The sequence below is a fragment of the Macrobrachium rosenbergii genome, chromosome 16, assembly GCF_040412425.1.
Source record: "Macrobrachium rosenbergii isolate ZJJX-2024 chromosome 16, ASM4041242v1, whole genome shotgun sequence".
Classification (NCBI taxonomy): Eukaryota; Metazoa; Arthropoda; class Malacostraca; order Decapoda; family Palaemonidae; genus Macrobrachium; species Macrobrachium rosenbergii.
Window position 1 is genome coordinate 40,128,762 of NC_089756.1, and position 20,000 is coordinate 40,148,761.

General features: G+C 38.2%; 1 protein-coding gene across 2 annotated transcripts in view; it reads right to left on the reverse strand.

Annotated features, from left to right (window-relative positions):
• LOC136847356 (protein FAM110D-like) overlaps window positions 1–20,000 on the reverse strand; it is a 222,550-nt gene that overhangs the window by 39,659 nt on the left and 162,891 nt on the right. The window contains exons 1-2 of one of the 2 annotated variants that reach the window (XM_067118954.1): window positions 13,271–13,634; window positions 5,277–5,319 (exon numbers count right to left, since the gene is read on the reverse strand). The gene's annotated coding sequence lies outside the window, so the exon portion shown is untranslated. Of the gene's footprint in view, window positions 1–5,276; window positions 5,320–13,270; window positions 13,635–20,000 lie in introns of those variants that run through there. The other variant, XM_067118953.1, reaches the window with a different exon arrangement.

Sequence of the window (20,000 nt, forward strand, 5' to 3'; positions counted from 1 at the left end):
CTCCACTTGGCGGAATTCTCTCTCTCTAAATTTCAAATGAGGAATTTCTCAGTGAAGATTCTTCTAGCGGGTGATGAGGCAAACACTGATTTTTTTTTTTTACTACTTCTCACTTGGTGTAGGTGATAACGAAGACCCTTTTCTGATAATAATAATGTAGACAATGTCTAGATTCTATTTTAAGAACAGTAATATCGACTAGGCCTCGATTCTTTTTAAAGAACAGTAATATCTAATAGGCCTAGATTCTTTTTTAAGATCAGTAATACCGAATAGGCCTAGATTCTTCTTAAAGAATAGTAATATCGACTAGGTCCAGATTTTTTAAGAACAGTAATGTCGGCTATGGTCTAGATGCTTTTTTTAAGAACAGTAGATGGTTTAGATTCTTTTTAAAGAACAATAATATCGACTAACTCTAGATTCTTTTCAAAGAAGTTATATTGACTAGGTCTAGATTCTTTAAGAACAGTTAAATCGACTGTGGTCTAGTTTATCTCTGTTCGCGAAAATTACAAAGTTATAATGATTCTTTCAACTGACAGCCTGAGGACCTTGGTGTGTTTCAGAGCCCTGAAGTCGAATTCCTGTCCGTTCTTGCAATAAAAGTCCAATTTTGCCTTTCAATTATACTGCAGACCTTTTATAATTACTGATTCACACCTACCAGTGCTTTAGTCTTAAAAGTAAAGAATGATAGGTCTAGATAGCTTAGTACTATGACTGGATTAGTTGAATATGCCACTTAAACAATCAATATTTAACTGGCTCTTCAAAACCCCTGACAGGCTAGTTACCCTTTACAATGTTAGACTAATCTCATACAAAAACTAGTTTAACACTGATGGCTCGTCTCTGTTGGTTGGTATGGTCCAAAGGGCCACAGCAGGACTGGTTATAGCACTTTCAAGGACTTCTTTACACATGAGCCACTGTTGGCTAAGGCAGCTGGCGATGCATATGGACATCAACACTATTATTATTATTATTATTATTATTATTATTATTATTATTATTATTACAGCAACACCAAGCTGGAAAAGATCGCTCACGAGAGAGAGAGAGAGAGAGAGAGAGAGAGAGAGAGAGAGAGAGAGAGAGAGAGAGAGAGAGAGAGAGAGAGAGTCAACCCCGTCTTCCAGGTGGCGTGTTCCTTATTATTGAATTACAGGAAATCCTTCGTTAAGCTGCGAAAATCGAGGGACCGGAAGGAGGATGTCCTGCAAAATAGGACTCTCAAGAAAAATTGAGAGAGAGAGAGAGAGAGAGAGAGAGAGAGAGAGAGAGAGAGAGAGAGAGAGAGAGAGAGAGAGGGGGTGAGAGGGAGGGCTGTATTCCCTAAGTACAGTATTTATGGTTGTCCCGGTGAGGGTACCTCTAGACGCTAATAATAATAATAATAATAATAATAATAATAATAATAATAATAATAATAAATAATATATATATATATATATATATATATATATATATATATATATATATATATATATATATAGAGAGAGAGAGAGAGAGAGAGAGAGAGAGAGAGAGAGAGAGAGAGAGAGAGAGAGAGAGAGAGAGCTTTAGCTTTACTCGGAATTATATGGTTGTCCCAGTGTGAGAACTGCTAGAAACTTGACATAATAATATAATAACAATAAGACGGGGAGAGAGAGAGAGAGAGAGAGAGAGAGAGAGAGAGAGAGAGAGAATGTACTCTGCAAGTATATGGTTATCCCAGTGAAGGAACCTCTTGACCATTGACGTAAGAATAACAATAGCTATAAGAATGAGAGAGAGAGAGAGAGAGAGAGAGAGAGAGAGAGAGAGAGAGAGAGAGTAGCACTTCGAATTCGAATGTCCTCTAAAACAAAAGAAAAGCAAAAGGCGAGGAATGCAACCATGCTTAACCGACCGTGGGCCAGCCAGGTGCGAAGTAGAGCTGACTTAAAGGAACTCCCCACACATACACAGACAGAGGGTCTTGCCTCCTCCAGAAACTGTTGAGGGGCACCAGGTGGAGGAGGAAGAGGAAGAGGAGGAGGAGGAGAAGGAAGAGGAGGAGAAGGAAGAGGAGGAGGAGAAGAAGGAAGAGGAAGAGGAGGAGGAGGAGGAGAAGGAAGAGGAGCAGGAGGAGAAGGAAGAGGAGCAGGAGGAGAAGGAAGGAGGAGGAGAGCAGGAGGAGAAGGAGGAAGAGGAAGAAGAGAAGGAAGAGGTGGAGGAGGAGGTGGCGCAAGAGTAGGAAGAGGAACTCCCCACACACACACAGACAGAGGGTCTTGCCTCCTCCCAAAAAATGTTGAGGGACACAAAGCGGAGGAGGAGGAGGAGGAGGAGGAGGAGGAGGAGAAGGAAGAGGTGGAGGAGGAGGTGGAGCAAGAGTAGGAAGAGGAACTCCCCCCTCCCAACACACACACACACACAGAGGGTCTTGCCTCCTCCAAAAACTGTTGAGGGGCACCAGGCGGGGGCGGCGGCAGCGGCGGCGGCGGAGGAGGAGGAGGAGGAGGTTGAAGAACTCCCCCACATACAAACAGAGGTCTTCCCTTCTCCAGCAACTGTCAAGGGGCACCAGGAAGAGTACGAGGAAGTGGAGGAGATGGAACTGGAGGAAGAGGAGGAGGTGGAAAAGGAGTAGGCGGTGGAGGAAGAGGTGGAGAAGGTAGAGGGAAAGGAGGTAAAAGACCAACAAAAGAGGGCGAGACTCAAAAACCCCCGGACAAAATCTTGCCCTTCTGGAGCACAGACGAATAGAAACGTAGTTGGGGCAGGAGGAGGAGGATCCAAAGGTAGGTGAGATGGGAAGGGGGGGGGGAGGGAAGGGGCTGGTTTTAAGGCGTCTGGGAGTTCTCTTCCTCTGTCTCTCAGCGGTACACAGATGAAAGTGAAGGTGGTCGGACGGACTAAGGTGAAGCTTCAAGACAGAACCACAGCCAGCCAGCAGACGGTTGGAACTGAAGGAAGGAAGGTGTGTGTGTGTGTGTGCTTAACTGAATCACGAAATTCTGGAACGTGATAAATATATACATAAAGGCAATGCCACGAAGGAAAGAGAAACGACAGTAGTGCTAGGCCTTTCGACTTATTGTCCTTTTCTTAGCTAAGTAAAGGACAGTAAGACGAAAGGCCTAGCACCACTTTTGTCATTTCTCTTTCCTTCGTATGTTGCTTATATATATATATATATATATATATTATATATGTATATATATATACAGAGAGAGAGAGAGAGAGAGAGAGAGAGAGAGAGAGAGAGAGAGAGAGAGAGAGAGAGAGAGAGGCTTGACCTACGAAAGACAAGAAAGGTCAAATTTGAGATACTTGTCACTGACCACTGACTCTCCTTCGGGTTTTGATTGTATGGTCTGTGATATACACACAAACACACACATACATACATACACTTACACACACGCTATATATATATATATATATATATATATATATATATATATATATATATATATATATATATATATATATATATATATATATATATATATATATATAAATATAATATATATATATATATATATATATATATATATATATATATATATATATATATATATATATATATATATATATATATACATAAGAGATATACAATCTCTTAACAAGGCAAAGAAATTTTTATAAACTGCTTGTCGAACAATACCAACTGGCTTATTACGATTTCTTTGTTCGGTTTGGTGGTCTGGTAAAACTAAGGTATACTTAACTTATAAGCCTTTAAGAAAATAATTACACCTTTAAATCACAGAATGCAGCATTGCACACACAAACACACACACACACGTCTGGATATGTGGGTGTGTGTATTACTGCTTCGGTTGATGATTATGAGATATTCTCAATCCAAGACTGGGCACTTTCAGCAGTTCAGCGATTGAGACAGTGGGAAAGACGGAGTCTGAGTGGTTGGACAGCGCAGAAAATAACGGAGATGAAGTACAATGATCTAAAGGTGGAACTGGGAGAAAATCCCACAGTTTCAGTAAGTATACTTAACAGTTAGAGGTGCTGGACAGCAAGATTCAAGAGAAGTAGGGAGAATGGAGGTAAAGTATGTCTAAAAACTGCGCTTAAGGGCCCCTCTAGTAATACCTACAGTACAGTGCACCACGTGAGGCGCACTGACGGCGCTACCTTTTGGAAAATACAAGGAAAATCTCTGAACACCGATGACGAATGATGAGGATTCGAATCCCTTTGAAGCGGGATCTGATAGCACCCAATCTCGTTTATTCTAATCAAAAGCGGATTACGGAAAGCCACGTGGACGAAGGCAGGTCTGATTGTACAGAGTCGACAGCCCCACTCGTCCGGATCAGCAATAATTTAATGTCATTGTTTCCTTCTCCTATTTTCAAACCGGATACTGAAGTCGAACGCTTGAGAGTCTCTCTCTCTCTCTCTCTCTCTCTCTCTCTCTCTCTCTCTCTCTCTCTCTCTCTCTCTCAGTAAGAACATCTCTTTTCATCGAAATGATGATACATGGAAGTGTAAAACTACGCCATATAAATACAAATACACTCAATTATTTGCGTAAATATACATATACATATAAATACACATACACATACATACATAAACACACACACATATATTATATGCACAAATACAAATATACTGAAAATATCAATACACACAGGAACATGTTGATATATATATATATATATATATATATATATATATATATATATATATATATATATATATATATATATATATATATATATATATATATATATATATATACATACATACAATTATGTGAATACATATATATATATACATACATATGGATGCACATATATACATATACATATATATAACTATATAAACATACTGGGGACGTCAGTACACATATAAGCATCGAGAAATATATAACAAGAGCCCTGACCCAACAGAGGATACTGGACAAAAAACCAGGAATAGAATACACGGTACGTAAATTAATATTTAGTAGCCCAGCGGTCCTTGTAACTCCCAACCCCGCGCCAACAAAGACATTTAATACAATAAAAACAAAGTAAAACTGTAAAAAAGGTGGCTGGCAAAATAAACAGGGCCCGGCCTGAGGTACCGAATGTGACCCTTCTACAATAAACCTAAATGTGATTGTCTAATTTGTATTTTACACTGTTCAAATCGGTGAATGAAAATATCAATACTGGTATACTTAGTAAGTACGTATACTGAGTAAATAGGATACTGGGTAAGTACGGATACTGAGTCTGCACACATACCGAGCTTACGAATAATGAGTACCATGAGTCAACAACACTCACCTCTGATAACTCCTGGGCAGAGCAGAAGATGGTGGTTTGATATCTGCAAAAATAAAAAGAAAGGAAGGGAGAGTGTTATTACAAGCTTTTCTTAGACAAGATGGCATCTAACATCTTTCATTGCTTGAAGTTGTATATATACCAACAACGAATCACTTATTTGATTTTATGAAATTTAGGCTTTCAAGACAACCACTATATAGGGCACTTTCGGCCATTCAGAAATTGAGACAGTGGGAAAGACGGAGTTGGAGAGGTTGGACTGCAAGACTGAAGAACAGAAGCAGGAATGGAGGTTGAGGAAAAGGTTGAAAAAGAGGGTGCAGCTAGGGGTCAAACATCCTTTGGTAATGCCTACAGTGCACCACCTAAGGTTCACTGATGGCACTATCCCACAGAATGAAATAGTCCAGGATAGAATAAATGGCACATTGACAGGAAAATGGAAGAAAAAGGTTGCCTCATGACAAGGGGAGAAGGGTTGCCAAGGGAAATTAAAGAAAAAGTCACATTAGAGGAAAGGTTACATCAATGCAGAAAGTGTCATTTTGGCAATGGGAATAAAAGGTTACACTGTGACAAGAAAACAAAGGGTTACAGCGTGACAAGGGAAAATGAAAGGCTGCAGTGTAACAACGGAAAATAAAAAGATAAATTGAGGCAAGGGAAATCAAAAGGTTACACCGTGACAAGGAGAAGTAAAAGTTATATTGTGACAATGTAAGGTTACATTTTGACAAGGGAAAAAAAGGTTACATTGTGACAAGGGAAAATAAAAGGTTATATTTTGACAAGGAACAGCAAAAGGTTAAATTTTGACAAGGAAAAAACAAAAGGTTACATTGTGACAAGGGAAAATAAGTGACAATGTGACAAGGGACAATAAAAGCCTAAATTTTGACAAGGGAAAATGAGATCAAAGGTTATATTTTGACAAGGAACAACAAAAGGTTAAATTTTGCCAAGTGAAAATCAAAGGTTACATTTCGACAAAGGAAAATTAAAAGTTTAAACTGTGATAATGGAAAAGGAAAGGTTACATTGTGACAATGAATATTAAAAGGTTATATTGTGACAAGGGAAAATTAAAGGTTACAATGAGACTAAAGACAATTAAAGGTTATATTTTGACAGGCGACAATAAGTGACACTGCGATAATGAGAAACGTAAGGTTACACTGACAATGAGAATTTAAAGGCTACAATGTCAAATTAAAAATAAAACGTTACACTTTGATAATGTAAAATAAAAGGTTACATTATGACACTGCAAAAAGTGTTAACATTAGGATAACTGGGATAAAGACTGATATTATTAGACTGAACTGATACTGCAACACAAATGGCGTCCATTGACAATGTAAAACCGAAGTGTTAGAGTTACACAAATGGAGAATTTCTGTAACTGTAACAATGAGGAGAATTTCAGCAGCATAATGGCGAAGGCAGTCACAATTTAAAAAAAAAAAGGCATTCATACTGACGGCGAATATTTAGGAAAAATGGCGTCATTGTAACTAGCTCTGCCTAGTACCATAGCTGCTAACTTCAGATAGAGGAAGACGAACATGAAGTAAATTAAACTTTTAGAATGTCTCTCAGACAAGAGGCTTACAGAGAGAGAGAGAGAAGAGAGAGAGAGAGAGAGAGAGAGAGAGAGAGTTTAGCCTAGTGTCATAGCTGCTAATTTCATACAGAAGTGAATAAATATCGAAAAATATTAAAGAATGTCCTTCAGAAAAGACTTGCTAAGAGAGAGAGAGAGAGAGAGAGAGAGAGAGAGAGAGAGAGAGAGAGAGAGAGAGAGAGAGAGAGAGAACGTTAACAATGAGCACTAAACAGCCTGTTTTACGAAGCGTTAAAAACAGAGGTACCGATTTAGTCATAGTACTACAAAGCGCTTTCTACAAAAATAGTTTCACCTGTAAACAACCTATAAAAAGCTTACGATTTTACCTAAAAGTAACTTATAAAAATTAAGGTTTTGCCTACAAAACGAATAACTTTATCCACAAAATACAAAATGACATGTTGCCTACAAAATTGTAGACTTACAATGCGACGCAATTATCCATATATCTATTTTTCATGTTATTAAACAACAGTCTCACCACTGGTTAAAGTGTAAGTACGCTATGTATTAGAGAGAGAGGGAGAGAGACTTACATTTTTAATCTCTGTGTATGGTACCTTGCTTTAGGTCCGTATGTTCAAGGATTAGATACGCAGAGAGAGAGAGAGAGAGAGAGAGAGAGAGAGAGAGAGAGAGAGAGAGAGAGAGAGAGAGACTTACCTTCACCTTCTTGTAGATGGCCACCATTTGCACTAGACTAAGCCTATGCTCTAAGTTCAGGTAAGCAAAAATATTGAAACCCTCAAAAATTGCTTAAATAGGCCTACTGTTGGACTTAAAAAAAACTGCTAAGTAAAAACTGGGCAGGAAAAAAACTGACGAGAAAAAAACCGGACTAAAATAAAACTGCCGGACCAGTCACTACGGCATGACTGTACAAATTCCTTCGAAAACAATTCGTACTAGGTGGAGACTCCTGTTCCAAGCACGTCTGGACTCCAAACTGAGTTGACCTAGACACCAATACCAATGAAACTGCTTCAGTCACTGAAACATGTTTCATTCATTATTGACCTCTGAGGCAGCAACTTCATACAAATTAAGGATAAATAGCAAAAAAAAAAAAAAAACCTAAACTGACCAAGAAACTCATTTCCAAGAAAGGTTCGACTTTCAAAATGAAGGATTGTTTTCCCAAGAGAGCTGAAAGCTTCGACAAGAATCGTCAGTTTTAAATGAATGGTCGACGTATCAAGAGAGCGCCTAGTTTCAAAAGAATGGTAAGCGTTTCAAAATAAAGCCTAGTTTCAAAAGAATGGTTAACGTTTCAAAATAAAGCCTAGTTTCAAAAGAATGGTTGACGTTACAAAAGAGATCCTACTTTCAAAAGAATCACTGATGCTTCAAAAGAAAGCCTAGTTTCAAAAGAATGGTTGATATTTCAAAAGAGCCTAGTTTCAGAAGAATGGTTGGCGTTTCAAAAGAAAAGAGCACAGATTCAAAAGAATGCTTAAAGTTTCGAAAGAAAGCCTTGTTTCAAAAGATGATAGTCTACTTTCTAAAAATGGTTGTTTCGAAAAAAAAGCCTAGTTTCAAAAGAATGGTTGAAGTTTCGAAAGAAAGCCTAGTTTCAAAAGAATGGTTGATGTTTCGAAAGAAAGCCTAGTTTCAAAAGAATAGTTGATGTTTCGAAAGAAAGCCTAGTTTCAAAAGAATGGTCGGCGTTTCAAAAGAGAGCACAGTTTCAAAAGAATGTTCAAAGTTTCGAAAGAAAGCCTTGTTTCAAAAGATGATTGTCTACTTTCAAAAGAATGGTTGACGTTTCGAAAGAAAGTCTAGCTTCAAAAGAATGGTTGACATTTTGAAAGGAAGCATATTTTCAAAAGAATGGTTGACCTTTTGAAAGAAAGCCTAGTTTCAAAAGAATGGTTGACGTTTTGAAAGAAAGCCTAGTTTCAAAGAAAGGAAGCCTATTTTCAAAAGAATGGTTGACGTTTTGAAAGAAAGCCTAGTTTCAAAAGAATGGTTGACGTTTTGAAAGAAAGCCTAGTTTCAAAAGAATGGTTGACGTTTCATAATAAGGAACAGTTTCAAAAAAATGGTTGATGTTTTGAAAGAAAGCCTAGTTTCAAAAGAATGGTTGACGTTTCATAAGAAGGAATAGTTTCAAAAGAATGGCTGACATTTCAAAAGAGAATCTGGTTTCAAAAGAATGGTTGACGTTTCGAAAGAAAGCCTAGTTTCAGAAGAATGGATGACGTTTCTTAAGTAGTAGTAGTTTCAAAAGAAACGTTGACATTTCAAAATAAAGCCTAATTTCATAAGAATAGTTGACGTTTCGAAAGAAAGCCTAGTTTCAAAAGAATGGTTGAAGTTGTGAAAGAAAAAAATAGTTTCAAAAGAATTGTTGGTTTCATAAGAAGGAATAGTTTCAAAAGAATTGTTGACATTTCAAAAGAGTCTGGGTTCAAAAGAATGGTTGATGTTTCGAAAGAAAGCCTACTTTCAAAAGAATGGTTGAAGTTTTGAAAGAAAGCCTAATTTTAAAAGAAAGCCTAGTTTCAAGACAATGGTTGACGTTTCGAAAGAAAGCCAAGTTTCAAAAGAATGGTTGATGTTTCGAAAGAAAACCTAGTTTCAAAAGAATGGTTGACATTTCGAAAGAAAGCCTAATTTTAAAAGAAAGCCTAGTTTCAAGACAATGGTTGACGTTTCGAAAAAAGCCTAGTTTCAAAAGAATGGTTGACATTTTGAAAGAAAGCCTACTTTCAAAAGAATGGTTGACGTTTCGAAAGAAAGCCTACTTTCAAAAGAATGGTCGACGTTTTGACAGTCTACTTTCAAAACAATGGTTAACGTTTCGAAAGAAAGCCTAATTTCAAAAGAATGGTTGACGTTTCGACAGAAAGCCTAATTTCAAAAGAATGGTTAACTGGTTAACGAAAGAAAGCCTAATTTCAAAAGAATGGTTAACGTTTCGAAAGAAAGCCTACTTTCAAAAGAATGGTTGACGTTTCAAAAGAAAGCTTACTTTCAAAAGAATGGTTGACGTTTCAAAAGAAAGCTTACTTTCAAAAGAATGGTTGACGTTTCGAAAGAAAGCCTAGTTTCAAAAGAATGGTTGAAATTTTGGAAAGAAAGCCTAGTTTCAAAAGAATGGTTGATGTTTCGAAAGAAAGCCTAGTTTCAAAAGAATGGTTGACGTTATGAAAGAAAGCCTAGTTTCATAAGAATGGTTGACATTTTGAAAGAAAGCCTAATTTTAAAAGAAAGCCTAGTTTCAAGACAATGGTTGATGTTTCGAAAGAAAGCCTAGTTTCAAAAGAATGGTCGACGTTTTGACAGTCTACTTTCAAAAGAATGGTTAACGTTTCGAAAGAAATCCTACTTTCAAAAGAATGGTTGACGTTTCGAAAGAAAGCCGAGTTTCAAAAGAATGGTTGACGTTTCGAAAGAAAGCCTAGTTTCAATAAAATGGTTGACGTTTCTAAAGAAAGCCTAGTTTCAAAAGAATGGTTGAAGTTTTGAAAGAAAGCCTAGTTTCAAAAGAATGGTTGACGTTTCGAAAGAAAGCCTAGTTTCAAAAGAATGGTCGACGTTTCGAAAGAAAGCCTAGTTTCAAAAGAATGGTCGACGTTTCGAAAGAAAGCCTAGTTTCAAAAGAATGGTTGACGTTTCAAAAGAATGGTTGACGTTTCGAAAGAAAGCCTAGTTTCAAGAGTTGACGTTTCGAAAGAAAGCCTAGTTTCAAGGGAGTGGTTGTTTCGAAAGAAAGCCTAGTTTCAAGAGAATGGTCGACGTTTCGAAAGAAACCCTAGTTTCAAAATAGTTTCAAAAGCATGGTTGACGTTTCAAAAGAAAGCCTAGTTTCAAAAGAATGGTTGACGTTTCGAGAGAAAGCCTAGTTTCAAAAGAATGGTTGGCGTTTCGAAAGAAAGCCTAGTTTCAAAAGAATGGTCGACGTTTCGAAAGAAAGCCGAGTTTCAAAAGAATGGTCGACGTTTCGAAAGAAAGCCTAGTTTCAAGAGAATGGTTGTTTCGAAAGAAAGCCTAGTTTCAAAAGAATGGTTGACGTTTCGAAAGAAAGCCTAGTTTCAAAAGAATGGTTGACGTTTCGAAAGAAAGCCTAGTTTCAAAAGAATGGTTGACGTTTCGAAAGAAAGCCTAGTTTCAAAAGAATGGTTGACGTTTCGAAAGAAACCCTAGTTTCAACAGAATGGTTGACGTTTCGAAAGAAAGCCTAGTTTCAAAAGAATGGTTGACGTTTCGAGCCTAGTTTCAAGAGAATGGATGACGTTCTAAAACAGAGGCTAGCTTCAAATGAATGGATGACGTTTCATGAGAAAGCCTAGTTTCAAAAGAATGGTTGATTTTTCAATAGAAGGACCAGTTTCAAAAGGTTAATTTTCGTTAACGTAAAAATTTCACAAACCTTTAATTTTCCAAAAACGGTTAATCTCCCAATGGCAGTATGATGATGTTTTAAGAAAAAAACAACAACAAAAAAACAACACCAATAAACCACGAGTTATTGGCCATAATCACAAAAAAACACCACAACAAGTCTTAAATGAGACATACTTAGACGATAAACCCAGGAACTACTGACAAGCAGTGTCTCAATTCTAGTGCAGGAGATTCATTCAATAAATTACGTGAACGGAATCCTGAGAGAGAGAGAGAGAGAGAGAGAGAGAGAGAGAGAGAGAGAGAGAGAGAGAGAGAGAGAGAGAGAGAGTTTCTTTAATATAGAGAATTCTTTCGCTTTATCGTAATCCTTCCTTGCAATTGCCTTCGGGAGTGACACGTCTTCGAGAAAAAAAACTTAATGAGAGAGAGAGAGAGAGAGAGAGAGAGAGAGAGAGAGAGAGAGAGAGAGAGAGAGAGAGAGAGAGAGAGAACGAAACTGTCTCAGTACCGTAACAAATGATCCAGAGTGATCAGGAAAGACATTTTGAAAATACGATTTTTTTAAAGAAACAAAAGTTTGTTCCCTTTCCCAGGATTCAAACATGATTTAATTCAGTTAAATCCCTCGTTAAATCTCTTGATAAATACCCCTGCATATGTACTCATAGACCTACATGCTACAGTCTAATCGGAGGTATATTTCGACATACGCAATCTTTTACCGTTAAGAGCCAAAAGTTTGTTCCCTTTCACAGGATTCAAAAGCGATTTAATCCTTTTAAAACCCTTGTTAAATCCCGTGTTAAATCTCCTTGCATATGTCTATAGTCCTACAGGCTCAAGTCTCATCAGAGGTATGATTCGATATACAAAATCTTTTGGCAGAAAGAGCTTCAACTATGCCCTTTTTGAGAAGTCTGTAAAAGCGATTTAATTCCTGTTAAATCCTCCTGTGAGTGTGTACCTATAGGCCTACAGTCTCATCGTAGGTATAAATCCCAAAAGAAAATGGGGCGGGTACTCTCCTCGTTGGGATTTATACCTCCAATGAGACTGTACTGTAGGTCTATATAAGCTTTAAATCCCTTGTTAAATCCCCCTGTACCTACAGGCCTACAGTCTCATCCGAGGTATAAATCCCAAACGAAGGGAAGGGCTGGTACCCTCCTCGCTGGGATCTATACTTTCGATGAGACTGTAGGACTGTAGAAGCTTTAAATCACTTGTTAAATCCCCCTGTATGTGTCTATACAGTAGACCTATAGGTCATGGTTACATCCCAGGTATAAATCCCATACGAAACGAAAGAGCTAAGAGCCTGTTCCCTTTCCCAGGATTCAAATTCCCCTGTATATGTGTATGTGTACCTATAGATGTACAGGCTACAGTCTCATCGGAGGTATATTACGACATACGAAATCTTTTGGTGGAAAAAGCCAAAAGTTCGTTTCCCCTTTCCAGGATTCAGAAGCGTTTTCATCCCTGTAAATCCCTCGTTAAATCGTTCGATAAATCCCCTTGTATATGTCCCTATAGACCTACAGGCTACAGTCTTATCTAAGGTATATTTCGACCGTGATTTCGAAGTCTGTTCCCCTTCACAAGACTCAAGAGATTTAATTCAGTTAAATCTCTCGTTAAATCGCCGGTATATTGCGTTTGTGTACCTATAGACCTACAGTCTCATCGGAGGTATAAATCCCAAAACGAAGAAGGGGCTGGTCGGTACCCGTTCGCCAGAGGCCCCTTTAGACGAGATCCGCTATTTACGCCCAAAACCGGTCCTGGTAACTGCTGAAGCTGACACTCTATAAAGAGGAAGGCCCTTCTTGCTATGGATAAATTCGGCAAGGATCACTTTGGGCCCCTTTGCCTTTTAAATAAGAGATTTTATTTTCCATAATAAGAGTAACAACAGTACTACAAGTCTTCCTTAAGCTATAAAAACAACACAAGCTTTTCTTCAAGTTATAAAAATTATAAGTTTTTCTTTGATGAACTCAAGACTTACCTGGTTTGTAATCAACACTCTAGGATTCACCGCTGGTCCGTAATTCCTTGGCATCGGACACGTACACACGTACACATTAACTCAAACACAGGCTGAATAACATAAAACAATAGGATTCCACTCCGCTGTTCACCCAGGGATCCATTACGGCCGCGGACGCCCCCCTACCGAAAAACATAGGTCCCCTGGGACTGCTAAAAGTGAGAATTTCAAGGTTTAGACCTATGCTGAGTAAATAGCCATTTCCCCCCTTCCTTTTGCAAAGATATAGGTAGAATCAACCTTCACTCACTCTTCCTCGCTCTCTCTCTCTCACTCCCTCATACAACTTCCAACTCGCACAGGTGAGCACAACCGACTGACTGACTGGCTGGATGGCTGGTGGCGATTGCCACTTCTTCCACCGACTACAAGTCAGTCGTCCATGATGATGATGATGATGATGATGATGATGATCTCTCTCTCTCTCTCTCTCTCTCTCTCTCTCTCTCTCTCTCTCAGAAACAGCAACGTTTTACATTTTAATCAGATTGCAATATCAATGCTTAGTCATACCGGTTGGTTTATTCCCTTAGCGTGACGTCTAACTGGCTACTCTCTCTCTCTCTCTCTCTCTCTCTCTCTCTCTCTCTCTCTCTCTCTCTCTCTCTCTCTCCAGCAGTAGCATTGTTTTACGTTTTATTCAAATTATAAAAGGGGTGCATAGCACCATCGGCTGGTTAGGTTAAGTTAGCTCTTGGTATTCGTTTCGTATGACGTCTAAACAGGTTAACTGGCTAACTGTATGTCAGCCTCGAGACTAATATATATATATATATATATATATATATATATATATATATATATATATATATATATATATATATATATATAAATAATATTAGCCATTCTTCCCCATAATACCGCACGCACACACACACACACACACACACCAGTTCGTCGAGGTGGAATTACAGCGCCCGCCCAAAGGCAACATTTACCGCAAAGGAGTAATCAACCCCGGAGAAGGCTGGCTGGTTAAAACCCCGGTTTAACGTCCAAAATAAAACCTATTCACGGCCCTGTCGCGGTTTGATCCCACGTGCCATTGCACAGGTGTAAACGACAGGTGTTTTTAAAGTATTTCGAGACATTTTCAATTACAACTTGACCGTGATTCCACTTAGGTTTTATGTAGTCGTCACATGACAGCGTTTCGGGGTGGGAGACGCCATGCCACACTTCACTGGTTTAATATAAAAAATATCCTATTTCTAAACATAAGGAGCCAATCACAAGCTCATTTATAACTTCGAAATAAACAAAATAACCAATTAACAATCAGTAACCGTCCAAAATGGTTGTTATGGGATAAATATAAGCAAAGAAATGGACGAGAAAAGGCAACGTTGGCAACTCTCCTAGCAGGTGTCATGGCGTAGAGGCCAAATTCACCTCCCTACATCATGGCAGCATCGCCGTTACGGTGACCTCTTCAATTCAATGCATCGTCTTCTCATTGTAAAGTTTTCCTTATGCAAGAAATGAAATGTTGAATTAATTATATATATATATATATATATATATATATATATATATATATATATATATATATATATATATATATATATTTCTCTCTCACACACAAGAAACAATTCTCCCAGTGCTCAGTAATGAATAAACACTGAGAGAGAGAGAGAGAGAGAGAGAGAGAGAGAGAGAGAGAGAGAGAGAGAGAGAGAGAGAGAGAGAGAGAGGAATTTCCAGTCATTATGTAAAACTCATGAATTTTTTGATTGAGAGAGAGAAATTGGGGGATTTCAGTCTATGCAAAATTCACTTTTTCTATTGTTGAGAGAGAGAGAGAGAGAGAGAGAGAGAGAGAGAGAGAGAGAGAGAGAGAGAGAGAGAGAGAGTGTCCCTCCTTCATTACTTATACACCTAATTATACCTGCGACTCTAGAACGATTTCATTTACCATACACATCTGGGTGTTATTAATTAAACGCCCGAAGACTGGGCTTAAGTTAATTACACTTTGTGAGTCTTCTTGTTTGAAGAGTTTAAATGAGAATTATCGTCTTATTCTGCTTCTTGTTTTCATACTCAGATAATTATAGGTTATTGTGTCCTAGCCTAGCCAATCCTAGGTCTACCGTAAGTGTGCTGGCTTAGATCATCCAATGTCAAAGTTGCCATGCCCTAGACCAGCTCATCCTAGGTTAAACTGTCATAGCCTAGCCAATCCTAGGTCAGTGTGTCCTTGCCTAAACCATCCAAGGTCAAAGTGTCCTAGCCTAGCCAATCGTAGGTAAGAGTGTGCTGGTCTAGACCATCCTAGGTCAAAAGTACCCTAGCCTAGCCAATCCTATGTCTAAATCTGCTGGCTTACATCATCATACATCAACATGTCACAGCATAACCCTTCCTAGGTCAAAGTGTTCTAGTTTAGCCCATTCTAGGTCACCATGTCATAGCCCAGTCCATCCTAGGTCAAAGTGTCCTAGTATGGCCAACCTTGGTCAAAGCGTGCTGGCTTGGCCCATCCCAGGTCACCATGCCTTAGCTTGGCCCATCCTAGGTCACTGTCCTAGCCTAGCCAATCCTAGGTCCAAGTGTTCTGGTTAATACATCCATGGTCCAATTGTCCTAGCCTTGACCAACCTAGGTCAAAGTGCTCTGGCTTTGCCCTTCCTAGGTCAGTGTCCTAGCCTGGCCCATCCTAGGTCAAAGTGTGATAGTGTAGTTCATCTTAAGTCACTGCGTCCTAGCCTAGATAATCGTGGGTCAAATTATCCTAGTCTAGTCTAACCTGGGTCAAAGTGTCCTAGTCTAGTCCATCCTGGGTCAAAGTGTCCCAGTATAGCCTATCCTTGGTCAGAGTCTCCTGGCCTAACCAATCCTAGGTCATTGTCCCCAGTCCATCCTAGGTCACCGTGTCCCAGTCTAGACCATACTAGGTAAAAGTGTCCTAGCCTAGCTCATCCAAGGTCAAACTGTCCCAACCTAGGCCGTCCTAGGTCAAACTTTAACCTTGCAACAACAGACAACAAATATATTGTTGTCAGAGTTGTCAAAATCCAGCAGAAAGTCTAACGTGCAAAAACAAATTGAAAAAAGTAGACTTAAAGTCGATAAAACACCAATATCCAAACAACCTCTCCCCCACCCCCTTTGAAGTATGACCCATGGACTATGACTCATCGACCTCTTATCGACAACTACTTGAATAAGAAGAAGAAGAAGAACAATACAATAAATAGCTCCTCAGTAGATCCAGCGAACAAAGGGCGCCCAAAGCACCTCAGTCCTCAAGTCAATAAAGACAAAAATGGCAGGAGGAGGGCTTCGTCGAAGCCCTTTCATTGTTCCTCGGGAGGGTCGAGGGTCTCTCTCTCTCTCTCTCTCTCTCTCTCTCTCTCTCTCTCTCTCTCTCTCTCTCAAAGCAGAGGACCCCCTCCAGGTTGAATTAAGAGGCGAAGATCGGGGGGGAGGGAGATTTGTTCAAGAGAAATCAAGTGCCTTTGTGAAGGATATAAGGTCGGCGGGCTAAATCCTCCCCCCCCCCAATAGATGCCCTTACATAACCTACAGTCACTCCTGAAGGAGGGACACCTTTCCATGTGTGTAACGAACGTTCCCCGCAGGAAGGGTGGTCCCCCAAGTGCACCTCACGTGATGCACCGTAGGTTATTTTCCAGCATTTAAATATACTGGGAAGTCTATCTCTTTTTAAGATGTTTGAATATACTAGAAATTCTAGGAAATTTTTCTATCGTAGAGCATCAGAATATACTAGGAAATCTGTTTAAGAAATTTAAATATACAAACATACATTTAAATGAGATATATTTACATTAGCATCTACAAAAGTCTTGAAATTTAAATATTCACTGAAGGGAGATATATTTGCATTAGCATCTACAAAAGTCTTTATCTCATGAGCCCCCTTTTTTATACCAAATATACTAAGGGAATTAAAACCATTAATGGAATAACTCTGGAGAATTTACCTGCAGTCTAAATACCGAGAATCAATTCCCCAAAAGAATTCTGGCGTTCTTGCATCCAGTAGTGGACTTTCAGTACGTCGAAGAGTTGAATTAAGTCTACGGAATTTTGACTCCGATAGAGAGCAACCTTCTTTACTAAAGTTCCAAATCACTTTAGACACTTTCACGCGACACTTTAGAACTTGACGATATGGCGAGATACTGAAGGTATGACTTGGACCAACGAAGGATGGTCTCTTGTTTCTCAATCTTTCATAAGTTGTATTTTAACAGATATCTTCCACATTCACAACTGATCCCTGATCCCTTTTCCTGCCCAGAGCGACCGGATTTGCGGAACAAGCAGTACCAATATGCAAGAAATGTTCCTCGGTGTGGAACTTCTCAGTTCCAGAGGTCCTTTATTCCTGTTTTTATCTATTTATTCATTAATTTGTTAATTCATTTTTTCTTTTCTAATAACTGATCTCCTGTATTTCCTATTATCTTCTGTAATTTCTTTCAAATGAACACCATATCATTCTTTGGAAGCTTGAATTTCGAGTCAATGGCCCCTGTTGTGGGCTTGTTCCATAAGAATAGGGGTTTATCTTCTCAATAATAATAATAATAATAATAATAATAATAATAATAATAATAATAATAATAATAATAATAATAATAATAATTTCTTTCAAATGAACATATTCTTTGGAAGCTTGAATTTCAAGTCAATGGCCCCTGTGGTGGGGTTGTTCCATAAGAATAGGGTTTATCTTCTCAGTAATAATAATAATAATAATAATAATAATAATAATAATAATAATAATAATAATTTCTTTCAATATTCTTTGGAAGCTTGAATTTCAAATCAATGGTTCCTGTGGGCATTTTTCCATATGAATAGGGTTCGTCCTCTGAATAATAATAATAATAATAATAATAATAATAATAATAATAATAATAATAATAATAATAATAATAATAATAATAATAATAATAATAATAATAATTTCTTTCAAATGAACAGCATAATATTCAAGCTTGAAATTCAAGTCAATGGCACCTGTGGTGGACTTGTTCCATATGAATAGTGGGATTACCGTCTGAATAATAACAACAATAATAATAATAATAATAATAATAATAATAATAATAATAATAATAATAATAATAATAATAATAATAATAATAGTAATAATAATAATAATAATAATACTGGCGCAATATATACAGCCAAAAATTTATGCCCCTTACGACAGAAAGAGGTTAACCTCGAGTACCTAGGATATGAAATTGATAACAAAACAGGTAAGACCTACCTGACGATACCATAATACCCCGATTGCATGCTAATCCAGGCTGTACCTTGAATGCCAAACTAGACGCATAAATAACGCATGCATAACCATTAACGATCGCGCAAAAGACCTTAATAACGGGACGTCAACAAAGAGGGCATGAATATGCAAGACAGACGAACGTCACGCAACATACAAATGAATCTCAGGGGAGGTCAAGTCTTGGTGGCGTTCTGTCTGAAAATACTTACATGATTATTTTGGTGGTTGCGTTCAGCGCTATATTTGATAGCATGTTGTTCCTTCATTTATCAGATCTGGGCTACAATAGGTCTTTAGTTTTTTATCCTAAAATATACTCAACTGTTTCTCATTTTCTTCTAAAAAAAATAATGATAAGGAGATTTTGGTGGATGCGTTCAGTACTGTACTCTGTAGTAAATTACCTCTTCATTTACCGGACCTGGACTTTGGCCTCTTAAATATACTCAACTGTTCCTCATTTTCTTCTAAAAAAAATACTGATATGATTTTGTTGGGTGAGTTCAGTACTATACTTATGGCGAGTTATTCCTCCATTGTCAGACCTGGGCAACAAAAGGGCATCTAATTTTGGCCCTAAAATATACTCAACTGTTTCTCATTTCCATTTTCTCTCTTCTTGCAATTTATCATTTTAAATGACATATTTACTTAACCGTTAAATACCGGAAGCCAATTGCTACAACCGGAAGTAATTGATGACACATTTCGCAACATCCCGTGGTCCCACTTAGCCAGAGACTTCAATGACGTCACAGATAATGATCCTTAAACCGGTGGCTATTGACCAAAAAATTCCCCTGACCTCTAAATCAGGACGCATAGACACGGCTTCAAACCGATGGACTGCAAGTGAAGAACAGTGGCAGATGCTGGAGAAAAAAGGAAAGTTTTTTGTTACTTTCGATGACTCTTATATAATTTTACTAGACCACAGGATCACTTGGAATGTAATTTACCAATATTTATCTAGAATAATGAATATTTTCTTTCTGAAGTCCTAAAGTATTCTCCCGTAGGAGGGTACTGCCGTCAGTGCACCTCACGTCACGCACTGTAGGCGTGACAAAAGGTCGTTTGCATCGTCCTTTCGGTCCCCAAGTGAAAACCCACTTTTTCAGCGTTTTACTTTACCTCCATTCCCACTTCCTTCCTTCCATTTTGCTGTCCATCCACTCCAACTCGCCTCTTTTTGACTGTCTCAAGCGATGAATGGCTGAAAGTGCCTAATTTACATAAATCAATTGAAAATTACATTTGGCGAATTTCAGGACCTATCACGGGAGAACACCTTATATACCGAATGAAATTACTGTAGCCCTGAACACAGGAGAGTTCGGTATTGTTTTCAGTGGTATTATAAACAGGTGAGTTAATCATTTTATTCATAAGGTATTATAAATATAAAAAGGTGAG